The following is an 18,771-nucleotide window of genomic DNA, read 5'->3' as shown; positions in this document are numbered from 1 at the left end:
CTTATTTAATTTTATTTTGATATTATTTCTCTATTGATAAATTTGTTATATTTCTTTGTTAAACTCGCGTAATTTATTTGAGTGTTAGTGATTGTCGATCTCCGTTCTTGCGTCTGTCGAATGTCGAATTAGCGAAGTCTCGCATAATCAATTGACTTTCTCCAAAATCCCTCTCCTCTACCGTTAGGCGAGCTAGTCGGCTCGTGGCGAAGCAGGCTATCGTTTTTCGCGTTCTTCGGCGTTTCGCGGAAATTGATGCGCGAAAGACCGCATCTGGTCCAACTTATCGATATATCAAGACGGCCTTCGCTCCGCCGCGGCTCGCGCGCAAATGCCCTCCATCCCAGTTCCGCCGAGCGCGAGCATATTATTTTCGCTACTTTTTTTGACGACGTTTTCGCTCCCCCCTCGCGCTCTCCTCTCCAACACTTCGAGGAGTATTGCGAATAGTTGGTTTAATTTCAATTGAAAGAAAGGTCGCAATATATATATATATATATATATATATATATATATATAAAGGAGATAATATATATATAAAGAGGAGAAAGCGAAGATGGCGAAGATGGTTAGAAGTGGAGGAGTAGTGGAGGAGCTAAGAGAGATAAGGAGAGTGATGGAAGACTTGGTGGGAGTGATGAAGAGAAATGAGGAGGATATATAGAAGTAGAAGGTGGTAAGGGGGAGGAGATGGCGCATTGAGAGGCGGATAGTGAGAGGAGTGCAGGATAAGGAAAGGATGAAGAAAAGGAAGAGGGTGAGCGGCAGAGGAAGTTAGGAAGAAAGGAAAATTTGGAGGCGGGAGAAGAAAAAGAAGAGAAAGACCAGAGAAGGAATAAGAAGAGGTAGGCAGAGCAAGAAGATGTAAACAAGTTAGCGCAGTGAGCAGAGGTAGGAGAGCGAGGTATCTATCAACGGTGAGTGGAATGCAGCGGTAAAGGATCGAGGATCGATATATATCGATGCGGCGGAGCGGTAAAGGAGCGTTAAATATGGAGGATCGGACGGGAAGCAGGGACGTGGTGGAAGCAGGGAGTAGTTAATGTGGTGGAGAGACACGTGGTAGAAGAGGTTAAGAGCTGTGGAGAGTGACGGTGGACAGAAAGAAGAGGAAAATAGTGCAGAGAGTGTGCTGGAGAATAGTAGAGACAGCGAGGAGGGAGAGAGCGAAGGGGAAGAGAGTGGTGGCGAAGAATAGGGAGCTATGGGTGGAGGGGATTAGGTGGAGATGGGACGAGGAAGGACAGGAATGGGAAAAGGAGGAGGAGGAATGAAAAGATAAGGGAGGGTAGGAGGGGGAGATGGTAGTGGCAGCGAGGAGGGAAAGAGCTAGGGGAAAAAAGTGGTTGCAACGAATAGGGAGTTTTGGGATAAGGGGATTAGATGAAGATGGGACGAGGAAGGGCAAGGAGGAGAGAGAGGAGGGGGGAAGGAAAATGAGTAATGAAAGGAGGATGGGGAAGAGGGGAGGGGAGGAATGGACTGGGGCCTGAGGTTAGGGAGATGAGGAAGATAAGGAGGGGGGAGGGTCCGATGAGAAAAGGAGTGGAAGGTTCGTAGGGAAGGGAGAGGGAACAGAAATTGTAAGGTCATAATAGGCCAGGTTCGGAAGAGATATGTGGAAAGATATGTATATGTAAGAGTGTGTGTGAGGCTAGGTCTTGTAAGGAGAAGGTAGGGTAAGGAGGAGTAGGTACGAGGGAGGGGTGGGGGGAAATAAAATTGTAAGACCAAATATGGCCAGGTTCGGAGGGGGTGAGTAGGAGGAGTGATGGCTATGTGCTGGTGGTATGTAGGAGGAGTGATGAAAGAGGTTAGGTAGTGGACGTTAATAGCTGAAATTTGTTTATTGTTGTGATTTGATGTATATATATGTAAGAGATTGAAACATTTAGGGGACCAATAAATCTATACTACTACTACTACATATATAGAATATGTACAGGATAATTCTTAATCTACTCAATTTTTCGAAAAATAATATTTCTCAAAAAAAATATTTTTTCAATAAAATCTATACATATATTTTCAATAAAATCTATACATATTATATGTATACACATTTTTTATGTACATATAATTAATTTTAATCTAATTAGATGCTTTTTTGGAAAAATAATGTTTTTTGAGAAAAAATGTTTTATAGTTATATAGTTTTCATGGAGATATAATACAGCTACCTTGATTTTGGGAAAATTTCTCAAAATCAAGATTAACTTGGTTTTTTAAACTATATGTACTTTTCTAAAAATAATACGTTGTGTTGGAAATACTTTTTTTGAAAAATAACTTATTTTTCTAAAAATTAATTGGTTAGATTAAAATGAATTACCCTGTATATATTCTGTATATACAGGGTCTACCAAAAGTGTGGAAACCCCTAAATATCTCGGAAAATATACGTTTTACAGAAAAGTGTTTCCAACAAAAGTTGTAGGGTTTAAGAAGATCTATATACTGATTCTATCAGTTTGACCTTGGATGGCGTCGTCAAGGTCAGGTCAAGGTCACATTGACTTTTTTAAATGACACCCCCTACATTTGATTGCATATTCTTATAGCTTAATTCAAGAGCTTTCCAAAACACTATAATAATGTTCATTTTTATTAAGTACTTTGCGAGTTATGAGGGTTGAATGATAGAGTAGCGCCGGTATTAACATTATCCAAGGTGTACTACATGGAGGTTACTCGCTCGGATTTGCATCTGTTGTGTGTGTGATCCAGCTAACTAAGGCAAGATCGATTCCTCAACATATCCTCATATTTCGCTGAAGTCAAATTGCCAATAAAAATTGCTCCATAAAACGTGTATGAAACGTCTCGTTAGTTCCTTCATTTACCGCTATGTGACGCACTACATGCAGTCTAACTCGCATTTAAAATTCAACTAAGAATGTATAAAGCTATCAAAGAACGAGCACCTTCTAACTTCAGCTTTGAGCAAGCAGAAATTAATTGTTATCGTCCAAATACAACGTACGATTAATTAAAATTAAACGTTTTAAAAATGGCTGGCGACTTGTCGGAACGTGAAAGAATCACTATCCTCATGATGCGTGGATGGGGTGATAACGAAAGATCGTTCTCTGATGTCGTTCGATTATTTAATGACACGTATCCGAACCGTCGAATTAATAAGTCCACTGTGTTAAAAACAATAGAACGTTTTAGACAAACTGGTAGCGTAAGAAATCGCTCTAAGTCAGGAAGACCATTGTCTGCAACCAACGAAGAAAAACAACTTGATGTTCTGCAGACATTTATTGAAGATCCCAATTCTAGTGTTCAGAGAGTCGCTCAAACTCACGATATTGCTCCCATGTCGGTTTGGAGAATTTTAAAGAAGAACAAGTTCCATCCATATAAATTGCAATACGTTCAAGAATTGCAAAACAGAGATGAGGAGCGTCGTATACATTTCTGTGAAAGAATGATGGCACTAATAGATGTCCGGCCCATCTTCCCTTATCAAATTGTTTTCACAGACGAGGCAACTTTTACCTTAACGGGAGAAGTTAATAATCAAAATTTTCGTTTCTGGTCAGATGAGAATCCGAATTGGGTGCGGGAAACTCACACACAACATCCACAAAAAATAAATGTATGGTGCGGAATAATAGATGGCTATTTAATAGGGCCGTTTTTTTTTGAAGAATATTTGAACGCTCAAAGGTATGAGAGATTACTTGTTGATCAAATAATTCCAGCCATACAGAATACTTTTCCAAATAATTTCCAAGAAATATGGTTTCAGCATGATGGAGCTCCTGCTCATTTTGGTGCAGGACCACGTCGTATTTTAAATGAGACTTTTCCGCTACGGTGGATAGGAAGAAGGAACGGAAATGAGGGAGGAGAGGATTGGCCACCTCGGTCACCAGATCTAACTCCTCTTGATTATTATCTATGGGGATATCTGAAGAGTAAGGTTTACAGAACAAAACCTAAAACCATTCACGAATTGATACAGCGAATAAGGGATGAAATGGCTTTGATACCTTTTGAAACGAATCGTAAAGTCATTTCTACATTCTACCAAAGATTAGCATATTGTCAGGAAGTAAATGGCAGCCACTTTCAGCATTTACTTTAACACATTGAAACACATTTGCAATCGTTTGGTGCAACCTAACCTGATCTCTGTATACACGCACCGCACGCACGCACACGCACACATTTCGAACAATTATTATGATAAATGAGCATCCACAAATTTATTTACTGTTTACTATGTCGATTGCTTTCCAGGTCTTTAAATGCTCGATTGTAATTTGGTTGGGTCTTTGCTTTTGCTGACTGGATCCACGACCGATCTTGCCTTAGTTAGCTGGATCACACACACAACAGATGCAAATCCGAGCGAGTAACCTCCATGTAGTACATCTTGGATAATGTTAATACCGGCGCTACTCTATCATTCAACCCTCATAACTCGCAAAGTACTTAATAAAAATGAACATTATTATAGTGTTTTGGAAAGCTCTTGAATTAAGCTATAAGAATATGCAATCAAATGTAGGGGGTGTCATTTAAAAAAGTCAATGTGACCTTGACCTGACCTTGACGTCGCCATCCAAGGTCAAACTGATAGAATCAGTATATAGATCTTCTTAAACCCTACAACTTTTGTTGGAAACACTTTTCTGTAAAACGTATATTTTCCGAGATATTTAGGGGTTTCCACACTTTTGGTAGACCCTGTATATATATATATTGTGTATATGTATAACTTACACAGTACACACACACACACACACACACACACACACACACACACACGCGCGCGCGCGCGCGCGTGTGTGTGTGTGTGTGTCGATATGTGTGTGTAAGTATGTGTATGTATAGACGCATTATGTACAAAAGTGATGCGAGAATTACGTGAAAAAGCAAGAAGGTAATAAGAACGAGCAAAATAATAAGAGCGAACGAGAAATAGCATGAGCAACGAGGAGTCGAACTCGAAAATCGGATCTTCCTTTCACACTATTATTTTCCTCCTGCTCGCATCTATTACTGTCTTGCTCGCTCTTATTATTGTCTCGCTCGCATCTATTACTGTCTCGCTCGCTCTTATAATTGTCTCGCTCGCATCAATTACTGTCTCGCTCACTCTTGGGTCCGCTTATCTTTTCGAGCTGTCTATCATGATTGTCAAGTGTGACGGAGGAAGCAAGACGATAAGTAGAGAGCGAGCGAGATGAACTATCATCAAAGAGTTCCGAAGGCTCTTACTATCGGTTTCTTCGCTTCTTCTATTCATTTGCAATTCACGAAGATGTAAACATCTTATAAAATAAAAATTAAAACTTTTATTTTTAATTTCATCGGTTTGAAAATAATTTCAATGAATTAATGAGATTTTTGCGATTAAAATGATATCAAATACGGCGTAAATCGGGTAATTTATAATTAGTCTGATAATATAAGTTTTATAATTATATATTTAACTAAATTTATGCCACTTATATCGTGTTTGATCTTATTTTAATCGTAACATTCTCATTATTCTATTAAAATTATTTTTAAATGAATAAAAAATGCATTTTCTGAGACTTTATTTATAATATTCACTAATATATGTAAGAAAATAAAATGCATTTTTTATTCATTTGAAAGTAATTTTAATATAATAATGAGAATGTTACGATTAAAATAGGATCAAACACGATATAAATGGCATAAATTTACACATCACCGATTTCGATCTCCTTTGGTGTGATGAATCTACGTCGAAAAAAAGTTGATCCGTGTTCGTGCTTTTCGTCCAATGCGCCTTATAAAAAAAATTTTTTTTCTCGAAGTTTAGAGAAATTGCCAGGCTCGTTATCAGGCCTAAAGAAAGACACACTTTCGATCGGTGCCGCTAGTCCAGTGACAGAGCGCAAGACTAATAATTCCGGGATCCCAAGTTCAAGACTTTGGGCTGTCATAATTAAAACAATTTTTTTTAAAATTATTTTATTTATATATATATATATGTATATAACATGTATTATTTATTATGTTAAATAAATATTCAGCATACTAATAATGTTAGAATACACACTTTTCATAGTTTTACAAAATCGGATTTTCTACCTGCTGTAAACCGCTGGACCGCCGTTAAAGTATCGATAATGAAAACGTTACGCGGGGGGTGGGGGCAGGGGGGAAGGGTCGTGTGATCCTGTCAAAGATTCTAGAAGATCGATTAGAAAATGTCTTACTTATATATTTATAATATATTTATTACATATTACATATTTATGCAGAAAATAATGAGTAATAAATTAAATAGATAGATGAAGCAATAATTACATAATAGATACATAAAGAATTAAATAGATACATAAAAAAATAATTAGTTAAAAAATAAAAAAAAATAAATACATTTTTTATTTGTTACATTGCGCCGGATGATATAAATCATAAAATTTTTTTTTATTTGTTTACTAATTGTTTTTTTATGTATCTATTTAATTCTTTATGTATCTATTATATAATTATTTCTTTATCTATCTATTTAATTTATTACTCATTATTTTCTGCATAAATATTTAATATGTACTAAATATATTGTAAATATATAAGTAAGATATTTTCTAATCGATCTTCTAGAATCTTTGACAAGATCACACAACCCTTCCCCCCTCCCCCCCGCGTAACATTTTCTGTACGATACTTTAATGACGGTAGCATCCAGCGGTTCACAGCAGGTAGAAAATCCGATTTTGTAGAAAGCTATGAAAAATGAAAAGTGTGTATTCTAACATTATTAGTATGCCGAATATTTATTTAACACAATAAATAATACATGTTATATACTGCGACGTTTTTCTCCTTCTTTCTCGGTTCTAATTTTTAGTCGGATAGAACGCCGTCAAACACAGAAGGAATGTACGATTTCCGCGCTCGGAGGAACAGGGATGAAGGGTGCTCGCGCGGGCCGCGGCGAAGCGGAGGCCGTTCGATAGCTCGATAGGTTGGGCGCCAGATACGGTCTTTCACGGTATCAGTTTTTCTCCGGACTTTTTAAACAGCGCGACTGATGATCGCCTCCTTCGCCACGGGCTGGCTGGCTCGCCTAACGGCAGAGGGGGGGGGGGGTTCTTCGAGCGAGGCAATTAATTAATTCGAGGCGCGAGAGACACACAAACGGATATCTAGAACCGCAGGGGACGAACATTCAAATAAATTACGCGAACTTAATTAGGCAATATAAGATACAGATTTATTAATAAGAAAAAGAATAACAAATGAGAGAAAAATATAAAAACAAAATCCAATCGAATGACGTGTCAGATGGAGTCAAGACTCACAATACTGCGATTAACGACAACCAAATGGAGTATAAAATATAATCGAAAATAACCGGAATAATGGGCCGTGCTTCACCGCAACGGTTCGCTCGAGATAATTAATCGAAAAGAAATCTAAGACGATATAACAGTGGTAAACCGAGTCAAATACGCAAGGCTTTATAATTACGGTAAACAGACTCGGATGCGCGAACTCTATTATTACGGAGAATAGAGAGAAGCGCCCTGAATATGACAAGTACTGAGAACTGAGAGAAAGGCGCGAGCGCTTGCAATTACGAAGAACGAAAAGAAGCGCGCGAGCGCTTACGTTTCGGAGAACCGAACGAGGCGCGCGATTACGCGTACGACAAACAGAAAGAAATACGAGATCTCAGAATTACCGAAAACATACATGAACATTTGATACTTTATTTTTTTGATTTAATTGCAGTCGCCGAGATAACTCCAAGACGATGTAAGCTACTGCAAGAACGGCAATCTCTAATCGATCGGAACGCGGAATTCGCGTCTCGCAACGCTAAGGCGTTCCCGCCGGTGCACGCACGGCCCGGCGGGTGTCGACAGCTTAAGCCTCCGACAGCCGATTATTCGCACGTCCGCGGTGAGCGGACTGCGGGTCGCCAACAAAGAAAACGCACGTAGAGAGAGATGGTCGAGAATCGAGGCCCGTTTTGGTCGCGCAACTTCCGGTCCGCTGTCACAATTTCTAAGGTACTCACCAATTCGCCGCTTAAACTGGCGCGAAACGTCTCCCCTGGGGTGGCGGTCGACAGCACTCACAATCGGTCGGAGTCGCTCCACTCCGACCGGCGATAGCCTCGAGATCAAAATTCTGCACTTAGCACGCGTCGCACGGATAACGGAGAGGCGAACGAGTATATCGGGTGAGACCGATTGACGGATCACTGTCGCCCCTTGACTACGGTCGCACTCGACTTATTTTCACTATCGCGAAATCTACGCAAACGAAACTCTAATCGCGACCGGCCAGAGGGGTCGGCTCGCGAGCCGTACCGGTGGACGCCGTACAAATTTTCGAAATAAAACTCTAGATAGCCGGGTGACCTCACCGTTGTACTCGTCTCTATTTGCTTCCGCCACGTCGTCTTTTTCCGTGCCGAGCGTTCGCGATACTCTCTCCTCACTTTCTTCGAAAACTCCCGCAGAACAAGTCTCCTTCTTCTCTCGGAACCGCTCTATTTATTCTTAAAGAATCGCCCCGCACCCCATCGAGAGGGGTGTTAGGCCCGTTCCCGCGCGCTCGAATTTTCGAGCGCGGCGCAAGGGCGCATCATGCGCCCGCGATCCCGCGCCTCCGCTGGTCCGCCGTTCCGGCGCGCTTTTCACCGCCCGGTGCTCGGGAATTCTCCTGTCCGGGCCGTCCTTTGCGGCCTTCGTCTCTCTCCAGCGGAGAGTAGCGCCTCTTCCTGACTTTGCCGAAGAGATTTAGCTTCTTCGCGGGGTGCTTTCGGCGCCCGTCATTGCTGGCCGGCCCTGGGATGCTGGGCCGATGGACCGAAAATGTGCGAGGCTGCTCGATTCTTGCCGACCCTTGTTTTTCACGGCCACTGTTTTGATCGGTGATGATTCGGCAAGGCCGCTTTTCTTGTAGACTTCTAGGTAGATCTTCGTTGAAGATTTATAGCCTCATGAACAATATAATTTCGACAAATAGGATTAGTAACAAGGTTTTTGCTTATAAACAAACGCGCTCGCCTCTCTGAAAATCCCGGCGGGGCTCTCGATTTCTCGACCGGCGCGGCCGCTCGGCTCGCGTCACGCAGTCTTTTTAGGGGGTGGACGTCCGTCGTGACGGCAACGTCACAATACATATATATATATATATATATAAATAAAATAATTAAAAAAAAATTAAAAAAATTATGACAGCCCAAAGTCTTGAACGTGGGATCCCAGGATTACTAGTCTTGCGCTCTGCCACTGGACTAGCGGCACCGATCGAAAGTGTATCTTTCTTTAGGCCTGATAATGAGCCTGGCAATTTCTCTAAACTTCGAGAAAAAAGAAATTTTTTTTTACAAGGCGCATTGGACGAAAAGCTTGAACACGGATCAACTTTTTTTCGACGTAAATTCACCACACTAAAGGAGATCAAAATCGGTGATAAGTCAACCGCGACCTCCCCTTGTTAGTTAAATATATATTTATAAAACTTGTATTGTCAGACTAATTAAAAATTACCCGATTTACGCCGTGTTTGATATCATTTCAATCGCAAAAATCTCATGAATTCATTAAAGTTTTCAAACCGATGGAATTAAAAATAAAAGTTTCAATTTTTATTTTATAAGATGTTTACATTTTCGTGAATTGCAAATGAATAGAGGAAGCGAAGAAATCGATTGTAAAAGACTTCGGAACTCTTTGATAGGTCATCTTGCTCGCTCTCTACTCATATCTTGTTTTCTCTGTCTTGACACTTGACAATCGTGATAGACAACTCGAAAAGATAAGCGGATCCAAGAATCGAGAGCGAGCGAGACAATTATAAGAGCGAGCGAGACAGTAATAGATGGGAGCGAGACAATAATAAGAGCGTGCGAGACAATAATAGATACGAGTGAGAAAAAAATAATAGTGTGAAAGAAAGATCCGATTCTTGAGCTCGAATCCTCGTTACTCGTGCTTCTATCTCATTCGCTCTTATTGTTATTTCGCTCGTTTTTTACGTCGCTTCCTCATGTAACTCTTGCATCACTTTTATACATGCATATGTCCATTCATACACCCACACCACCCATCCACACATACACACAATACAACACACACACACACACACACACACACACACACACACACACACACACATATATATATACAGATTATATATTTTACCAGATACGGTTTGCATGCGCGTTCTAGTTATTAATTAAAAAATACTTTTTAAAAAATATTTATCCCAGAGGCGATTTATTCGTGGACTGGTAGTTTTTAGAAATATTTCATATCAGATGCGGTTCGTATGTGCGCTCTGGTTATTAAAATATTTATTTCAGAGGCGATCTATTCGTGAGCTAATAATTAAAAAAAATCCAGAGGCGATCTAATTCGTGTGCTGGTTTAAGAAAAACCCAGAGGTGATTTAATTCTGATACTGGCTATTCGAAAAGTATTTCAAAGACGATTTAATTCGTGTGCTGGTTATTCAAAAAAAATCTAGAGTCGATTTAATTTGTATGTTGGTTATTCAAAAAAAATTCGAGAAGCTATCTTAATTTGTGTGCTGGTTACTGTTTAAAAATGGTTTATCAGATACGATTTGCATGTGCATTCTGGAAGCGAAATTTAAACAAAATTTAATTCAGAGATTATAAAGACACTGCCTCAACTAAAAAGTATATTTGATAAGAATAAAAATCCAGATAAAATAAATCATTGAACCGATTTTTACATGTTATAAGAGAATTCTTATTTTGAAAATGTGCTATATATTGCGATAATTCTTGTGTAATTGTAGCATGTCATATAGCGACAAAAGCTAACAAATTATTGGAGCAAATTACACTGATCGCTGGCGATTTTTTATTGATAACACCAAGCTTCGAATGTATAATAGCCTACCCGGTTGTGTGGTGTTTATTGATGACTAAGAAAAATTTTTCTTTCATTGCCGTTGCCTACAAATAATATAATATTGGAAAAGCTTCAACTTGATAGCATATCCTGTGGCTTTCCTTACACTACTATAAACTATAGCCTTAGAAGGAAATCCTTGTAAGGAAAAATATTTCAATAATGTGAAATGTACAAAGCAACATTTTTTAAAAATTATAGCAGAAAGTAAATTGCCTTTTCTAAAATGATAAATTATTCATATATTTTGTCATATATTTTATATTTATCATATCTGATCACGATATTCCAATAAATATCATTAGAAAAAGATGCCTCAGTACAAATATCTCATTTGCATATATCAGAGAGACGAAAAAAATATATTATGGTTGCGTATGCAAATGGACGACGAAACCTATTATATTATCTATAATATAAATCTATTATTTCGATGCTTTTGAGACAAAGAATGTATTATGAAAATATATTATATTATTTATAAATTTTACGACATTACATCAATTTGCATAAAACATTTTATATTGTTAGCTTTTGATTATATCGATTTAACAAACGTCGTGCATAAATTATAATTTGTAGGAAGTTGTATACAAATATCTTTTTTATTGTATATATAGAATGTCGCAGAGTACTATACATATATAAGCGCTTGTAAAGAGCGCAGTAAATTGAAGAAACAAATCCCAGCATTTTATAATTTTCGCAATAATAGAAAGAAATAAAATAAATTAATTAATTATATAATAATATTAAATAAAATCGAATGTGTATCTACGTGTGTGTGAAAGAGAGGGAGAGAGAGAGAGAGAGAGAAATGCTCGGCCGTTCGAGCTATTGCATGATTCAGTGTGTTAGGCATTTTGTCGACGCGCGGTAAGGGGAGGGACAGCGGGACGCAGCGATGACGTTGTAAGGAATGACAACGGCATGTCTCGCTGTTCTTCTCTTTGCCACGTGCCGACGACATGTCTAACACGCTGGATCATGCAATAGCTCGAACTGCCGAGCGTTTCTCTCTCTCTCTCTCTCTCTCTTTCTCACACACACACACACACACACACACACACACACACACACACACACACACACACACACACACACACACACACACACACACACACACACACACACACACAAACACACATGTAGATACATATTCGTTTGATTTTATTTAATGTTATTATATAATTTATTTATTTTATAATTTCTATTATTGCGAAAATCGTAAAATGCTATGGGACTTTTTTCTTCAATTTACTGCGCTCCTCACAAGCACTTATATATGTATAGTATTCTGCAACACTTTGTATATACAATGAAAAGGATATTTGCATATAACTTTCTACAAATTACAATTTATGCACGACATTTGTTAAATCAATATAATCAAAAGCTAATAATATAAAATGTTTATGCAAATTGTTTGATGTAATATCGTATTCGTAAAATTTATAAGTACATAATATTTATAAATATTTTCACAATATATTTTTATTATATATATAAATAGACATAGCTAAACGAGAGCAATGGTATTAGAATTATGTTTAAATATGTACGCAGTAAAGACAGATCTATGCTTTAAATTGCTTGTGCGAGATAGAGTAGTGAAAATGCAACATATTTTTTGTTTCAATAAATGCAGTTAACATAATATAAAGAAAATTTTTTATATTGTTCTTTCCAAAATATGCATGTATTTTTATATTAGATAAGATTGTCGATAACATAACTATAAGTGTTGGTAGTGTACCGACACTTTCAATTATGTTAAAATGAGGGCGCCTACCCGTCGGAGTTCGGTTGCGACTCCGGCATCCTCTTAAAAGTAGATCCCCTGATGCGATTTAGATTTTCAGACTGTAATAATGAAAAAAATGTTATTACATATTTAAATATTTATTAGATAATGGCTTGAATAAGTTCTTATTGCTGTCATTATAATTATGTAATATCATTATTAAATTATTATCATTTTTAATCAAAATTTATCAAATTTTTTTAATATTATAAATGCTGCTTTAAAGATTTGTCTCTATACACATAGCATATACATATATTATACTATTGATAATATATTTTATAATATACTTATATACAATATAATAATATAAATTTAACACGTTTAAGATTTACTTAAATATAGAAAATAAAATATATAAGAATTATTAAAATTAAACGACAACATCTTACATCATATTGACGACTTCTTAATATGATTTCTTTTTAATATACTTTTGAATATACTTATATTTTATACATTTTAATGGAAAGAAAAATTTTTCTTACCAACATTGCCTTATTTTGTTCAGAACTTGTTAGCCAATTTTTTAATTGAGCTAAATACTCATCATTTATCGGAAATAGTTCTACAATATCAGGAACTTTGTTATATGTAGATGGATTTTGTGATTCATTTACTTTATTTTTCATTAAAATATTTATACTTTCTAAAATATCATCTATTTTTAGGCTAAGGATGTGTAATTCTCTGAAAACTCGTTTTTCAAATTCTGTAATGTAATTTAAATATTAGTCAGAATTTTATATTAATATATATATATATATACAGGGTCTACCAAAAGTGTGGAAACCCCTAAATATCTCGGAAAATATATGTTTTACAGAAAAGTGTTTCCAACAAAAGTTGTAGGGTTTAAGAAGATCTATATACTGATTCTATCAGTTTGACCTTGGATGGCGTCGTCAAGGTCAGGTCAAGGTCACATTGACTTTTTTAAATGACACCCCCTACATTTGATTGCATATTCTTATAGCTTAATTCAAGAGCTTTCCAAAACACTATAATAATGTTCATTTTTATTAAGTACTTTGCGAGTTATGAGGGTTGAATGATAGAGTAGCGCCGGTATTAACATTATCCAAGGTGTACTACATGGAGGTTACTCGCTCGGATTTGCATCTGTTGTGTGTGTGATCCAGCTAACTAAGGCAAGATCGGTCGTAGATCCAGTCAGCAAAAGCAAAGACCCAACCAAATTACAATCGAGCATTTAAAGACCTGGAAAGCAATCGACATAGTAAACAGTAAATAAATTTGTGGATGCTCATTTATCATAATAATTGTTCGAAATGTGTGCGTGTGCGTGCGTGCGGTGCGTGTATACAGAGATCAGGTTAGGTTGCACCAAACGATTGCAAATGTGTTTCAATGTGTTAAAGTAAATGCTGAAAGTGGCTGCCATTTACTTCCTGACAATATGCTAATCTTTGGTAGAATGTAGAAATGACTTTACGATTCGTTTCAAAAGGTATCAAAGCCATTTCATCCCTTATTCGCTGTATCAATTCGTGAATGGTTTTAGGTTTTGTTCTGTAAACCTTACTCTTCAGATATCCCCATAGATAATAATCAAGAGGAGTTAGATCTGGTGACCGAGGTGGCCAATCCTCTCCTCCCTCATTTCCGTTCCTTCTTCCTATCCACCGTAGCGGAAAAGTCTCATTTAAAATACGACGTGGTCCTGCACCAAAATGAGCAGGAGCTCCATCATGCTGAAACCATATTTCTTGGAAATTATTTGGAAAAGTATTCTGTATGGCTGGAATTATTTGATCAACAAGTAATCTCTCATACCTTTGAGCGTTCAAATATTCTTCAAAAAAAAACGGCCCTATTAAATAGCCATCTATTATTCCGCACCATACATTTATTTTTTGTGGATGTTGTGTGTGAGTTTCCCGCACCCAATTCGGATTCTCATCTGACCAGAAACGAAAATTTTGATTATTAACTTCTCCCGTTAAGGTAAAAGTTGCCTCGTCTGTGAAAACAATTTGATAAGGGAAGATGGGCCGGACATCTATTAGTGCCATCATTCTTTCACAGAAATGTATACGACGCTCCTCATCTCCGTTTTGCAATTCTTGAACGTATTGCAATTTATATGGATGGAACTTGTTCTTCTTTAAAATTCTCCAAACCGACATGGGAGCAATATCGTGAGTTTGAGCGACTCTCTGAACACTAGAATTGGGATCTTCAATAAATGTCTGCAGAACATCAAGTTGTTTTTCTTCGTTGGTTGCAGACAATGGTCTTCCTGACTTAGAGCGATTTCTTACGCTACCAGTTTGTCTAAAACGTTCTATTGTTTTTAACACAGTGGACTTATTAATTCGACGGTTCGGATACGTGTCATTAAATAATCGAACGACATCAGAGAACGATCTTTCGTTATCACCCCATCCACGCATCATGAGGATAGTGATTCTTTCACGTTCCGACAAGTCGCCAGCCATTTTTAAAACGTTTAATTTTAATTAATCGTACGTTGTATTTGGACGATAACAATTAATTTCTGCTTGCTCAAAGCTGAAGTTAGAAGGTGCTCGTTCTTTGATAGCTTTATACATTCTTAGTTGAATTTTAAATGCGAGTTAGACTGCATGTAGTGCGTCACATAGCGGTAAATGAAGGAACTAACGAGACGTTTCATACACGTTTTATGGAGCAATTTTTTGGCAATTTGACTTCAGCGAAATATGAGGATATGTTGAGGAATCGATCTTGCCTTAGTTAGCTGGATCACACACACAACAGATGCAAATCCGAGCGAGTAACCTCCATGTAGTACACCTTGGATAATGTTAATACCGGCGCTACTCTATCATTCAACCCTCATAACTCGCAAAGTACTTAATAAAAATGAACATTATTATAGTGTTTTGGAAAGCTCTTGAATTAAGCTATAAGAATATGCAATCAAATGTAGGGGGTGTCATTTAAAAAAGTCAATGTGACCTTGACCTGACCTTGACGACGCCATCCAAGGTCAAACTGATAGAATCAGTATATAGATCTTCTTAAACCCTACAACTTTTGTTGGAAACACTTTTCTGTAAAACGTATATTTTCCGAGATATTTAGGGGTTTCCACACTTTTGGTAGACCCTGTATATATATATAATTGGATAAATAAAATTTAATATAAAAAAATAATTTACCATTTTGCGCCTGTTGTTCCTTCTCTTCTTGCTGCTACTGCTGTTGCTGTTGTTGCTGTTGTTGTTGTTGTTGCTGTTGCTGCTGCTGCTGTTGTATATAAAATTGCAGCTGCTGCTGAAACAATTGTTGTTGATGCAACATTTGTTGCATCAGCTGCCGCATATCTGGCTCTTGGAGAGCGAGCGCGCCCATTTCTGCATTGATTTCCTCTAAAATTTAGAAAAATTAAAAAGATGAGTTTCTTAGTATTTTTTTATACAGTAAAACATTTTGTGTTAAATTTAACATATTTCATATGTTCCAATTTATTCACTCTAATTTTAATGTTAATTTAACAGAAGGCAAATATGTAAATAAATAACAAGTAATATGTAAAAAATTAACACAAAAATGTAACATTTGAACGTCATTGTGTTGTTTTTAACTCTTAGAAACGGTGAATTAACTCAATGTAGAAAAGTCAAAATAACACAACGACAATATGTTACATTAACATAAAAGTATGTTAAAAATTTAACACAAAAATTTCTACACAAGAAAAATCTACAGAAATACAAAATGTTTTTTACCGTGTACAAATATATAATGATTTACTTACGAGCCATTATGTTGACGTTCAGTTCAAATTCGTTTATCGCCGTTCTTTCGTGTACTGAGAATGAGGCACACTCGGCATTTGTTTATATACGTGCCTTGTGAAACCTTGGTGTTCAAGAGACTATCACGATCCCAAATTGTGAGTTATTATTTAAAATTTTTATATATCTTTATCCTTTTGACTTTATCTTCTTTTATTCACTCTTCTTTAATTCTTTGTTTCTGCTTATTTTTTATTTCATAATGTGCGATGAATTAAAAAAATCTAAGCGAAGCTTTTCAGAGTATTGGCTCAATGATGAGCGTATTAATTGTTGGATACGTAAAGTGCTTTTAATGAAAGCTTATATCATTGCACAATATGCAATAAAAATATTTCGTGCAATACGCATGTTTTGAGACATGCAAATTCTGCGACTCATAAAAATAATATTAAAGAAAATAATTCATCTCTATGCACTGATGAAAATAATAATAAAAATGTAGATAAAAAAATATCTGAAAAATACAAGTTTCAACAACAGTGGCTAGAGATAGAATTATTTAAGCCATGGTTGCAAAAAATATCACACGATAGAAATTCATTTTTTTGTTTATTTTGCGATAAATCTATGAAAGCGGATTTATCCAAAATATATCGTCACGCAGAATCAAAAGCACATTTAGAAATATGTAAAATTAAAACAGAAACAAAGAATATAACAAACGAAAACGTAGCAGATTCACTTTCGTTTAAAGAACGAAAGAGAATAGCAGAAATTAGATATGCTGCATTAATTGCTGATAAAAATATTTCGCATCAAACGGCAAAAGAAATCCTCAGTTTTTTCCAACATATAGGAGAAGATCCTAATGTGTTAAAAAGCATGAGCATGAACCGAACAAAATGTAAAAACATTATTACAAATGTTTTGTGCCCGGTCGAAACAGATCGTGTCGTCAACACACTTCAAAATACAAAATTTACAATTTTTATTGACGAAACATCTGATGTAACAAATAATAAATGGATGACTTTTCTTGTTCGATACGTTGATCCAGAGACATTAGATATTCGCTCACAATTAATCAAATTAATCGATATTGATGCCAAAGATTCAAGCGCAGAAAAGTTGTTTGAGGCATTTAAATGTGAAATGTGGAAATTACAGATACCGTTTTTAAATATCGTAGCCTTATCATGCGATAATGCATCTGTTATGACAGGAAAACATTTATCGTTTCAAAAAAAATTGGAAAAAATGTGTCCACATTTATTAACATTTTCATGCCCATGCCATTCTTCTGCATTAGCAGCGCATGCGGCCTGTTCTAAAATGCCTTCATATTGCGAGGAATTTCTAAAAAAAATTGCTACTTATCTCAATAGCAGTCCAAAACGTACAGCTATTTTTCGTGAATTTTGTGAATGTTTTCAAGAAACAAATCGCAAAATATTGAAATTATGTGATACGCGCTGGCTTTCGCACCATTTATGCATCGAAAGGCTTCTTGAATCTTGGAATACAATTAAATACTTTCTTACTGAAATGGTTGTAAGTGAAAAAACAACTTCTGGAGAATATCTATTGTCTATGATGGACAACGTAGAGATGAAAGCTTATTTCCTGTTTTTAAAATACGTTTTAAATTACTTTAATGCATTTAATGCATTCTTTCAAGCATTAGAAACAAGGATTCATTTATTACATCCAAAATCTAGAAACTTTCTTTTCCAAATCTGTCGAAATTTTTTAAAAGAAGAATATTTAAAACCATTTTCTACAAATATTATATTCTCACTAAAAGAAAATCAAAAAGTTATAAATGAAATTATTTTGGGATCAGAATGTGAAGAATATCTAAACGAATTAACACTTAAAAGTCACATAAACATAGTTAAAATTGTTCGAGAGAACTGTTTAACATTTTATGTGACTGCTGCGGAAGAAATTCGTAAAAGATTACCCATAAACAACATGTTTTTATCAAAGTTACAAGTTTTCCGACCATACATAACTTTATTTGATAATAATAGAGAAACCTCATTCAATGATGTTTCTTTTATAGCTAAAACTATTGGCGGTTTTGATGAAAATGGTTTAAAAGAAGAATGGATTGCTTTACCATTAGATTTTACAATGGAAGAAAAACAAAACTTTTCTAAATTAAATTTCGACAGTATGTGGAAAAAAATTTTACAAAATCGACACAATAATTTTACTAAGTATCCTAATTTAACAAATGTTATAAGTACTATAAGATCTTTTCCAAATTCAAATGCCGATCCGGAAAGAATGTATTCTTTTTTAAATAATTTAAAAA

Source organism: Camponotus floridanus, unplaced genomic scaffold (genome assembly GCF_003227725.1).
Source record: "Camponotus floridanus strain SB8 unplaced genomic scaffold, Cflo_v7.5 scaffold143, whole genome shotgun sequence".
NCBI classification, from domain to species: domain Eukaryota; kingdom Metazoa; phylum Arthropoda; class Insecta; order Hymenoptera; family Formicidae; genus Camponotus; species Camponotus floridanus.
Note: the sequence above shows the minus strand (reverse complement) of the source record.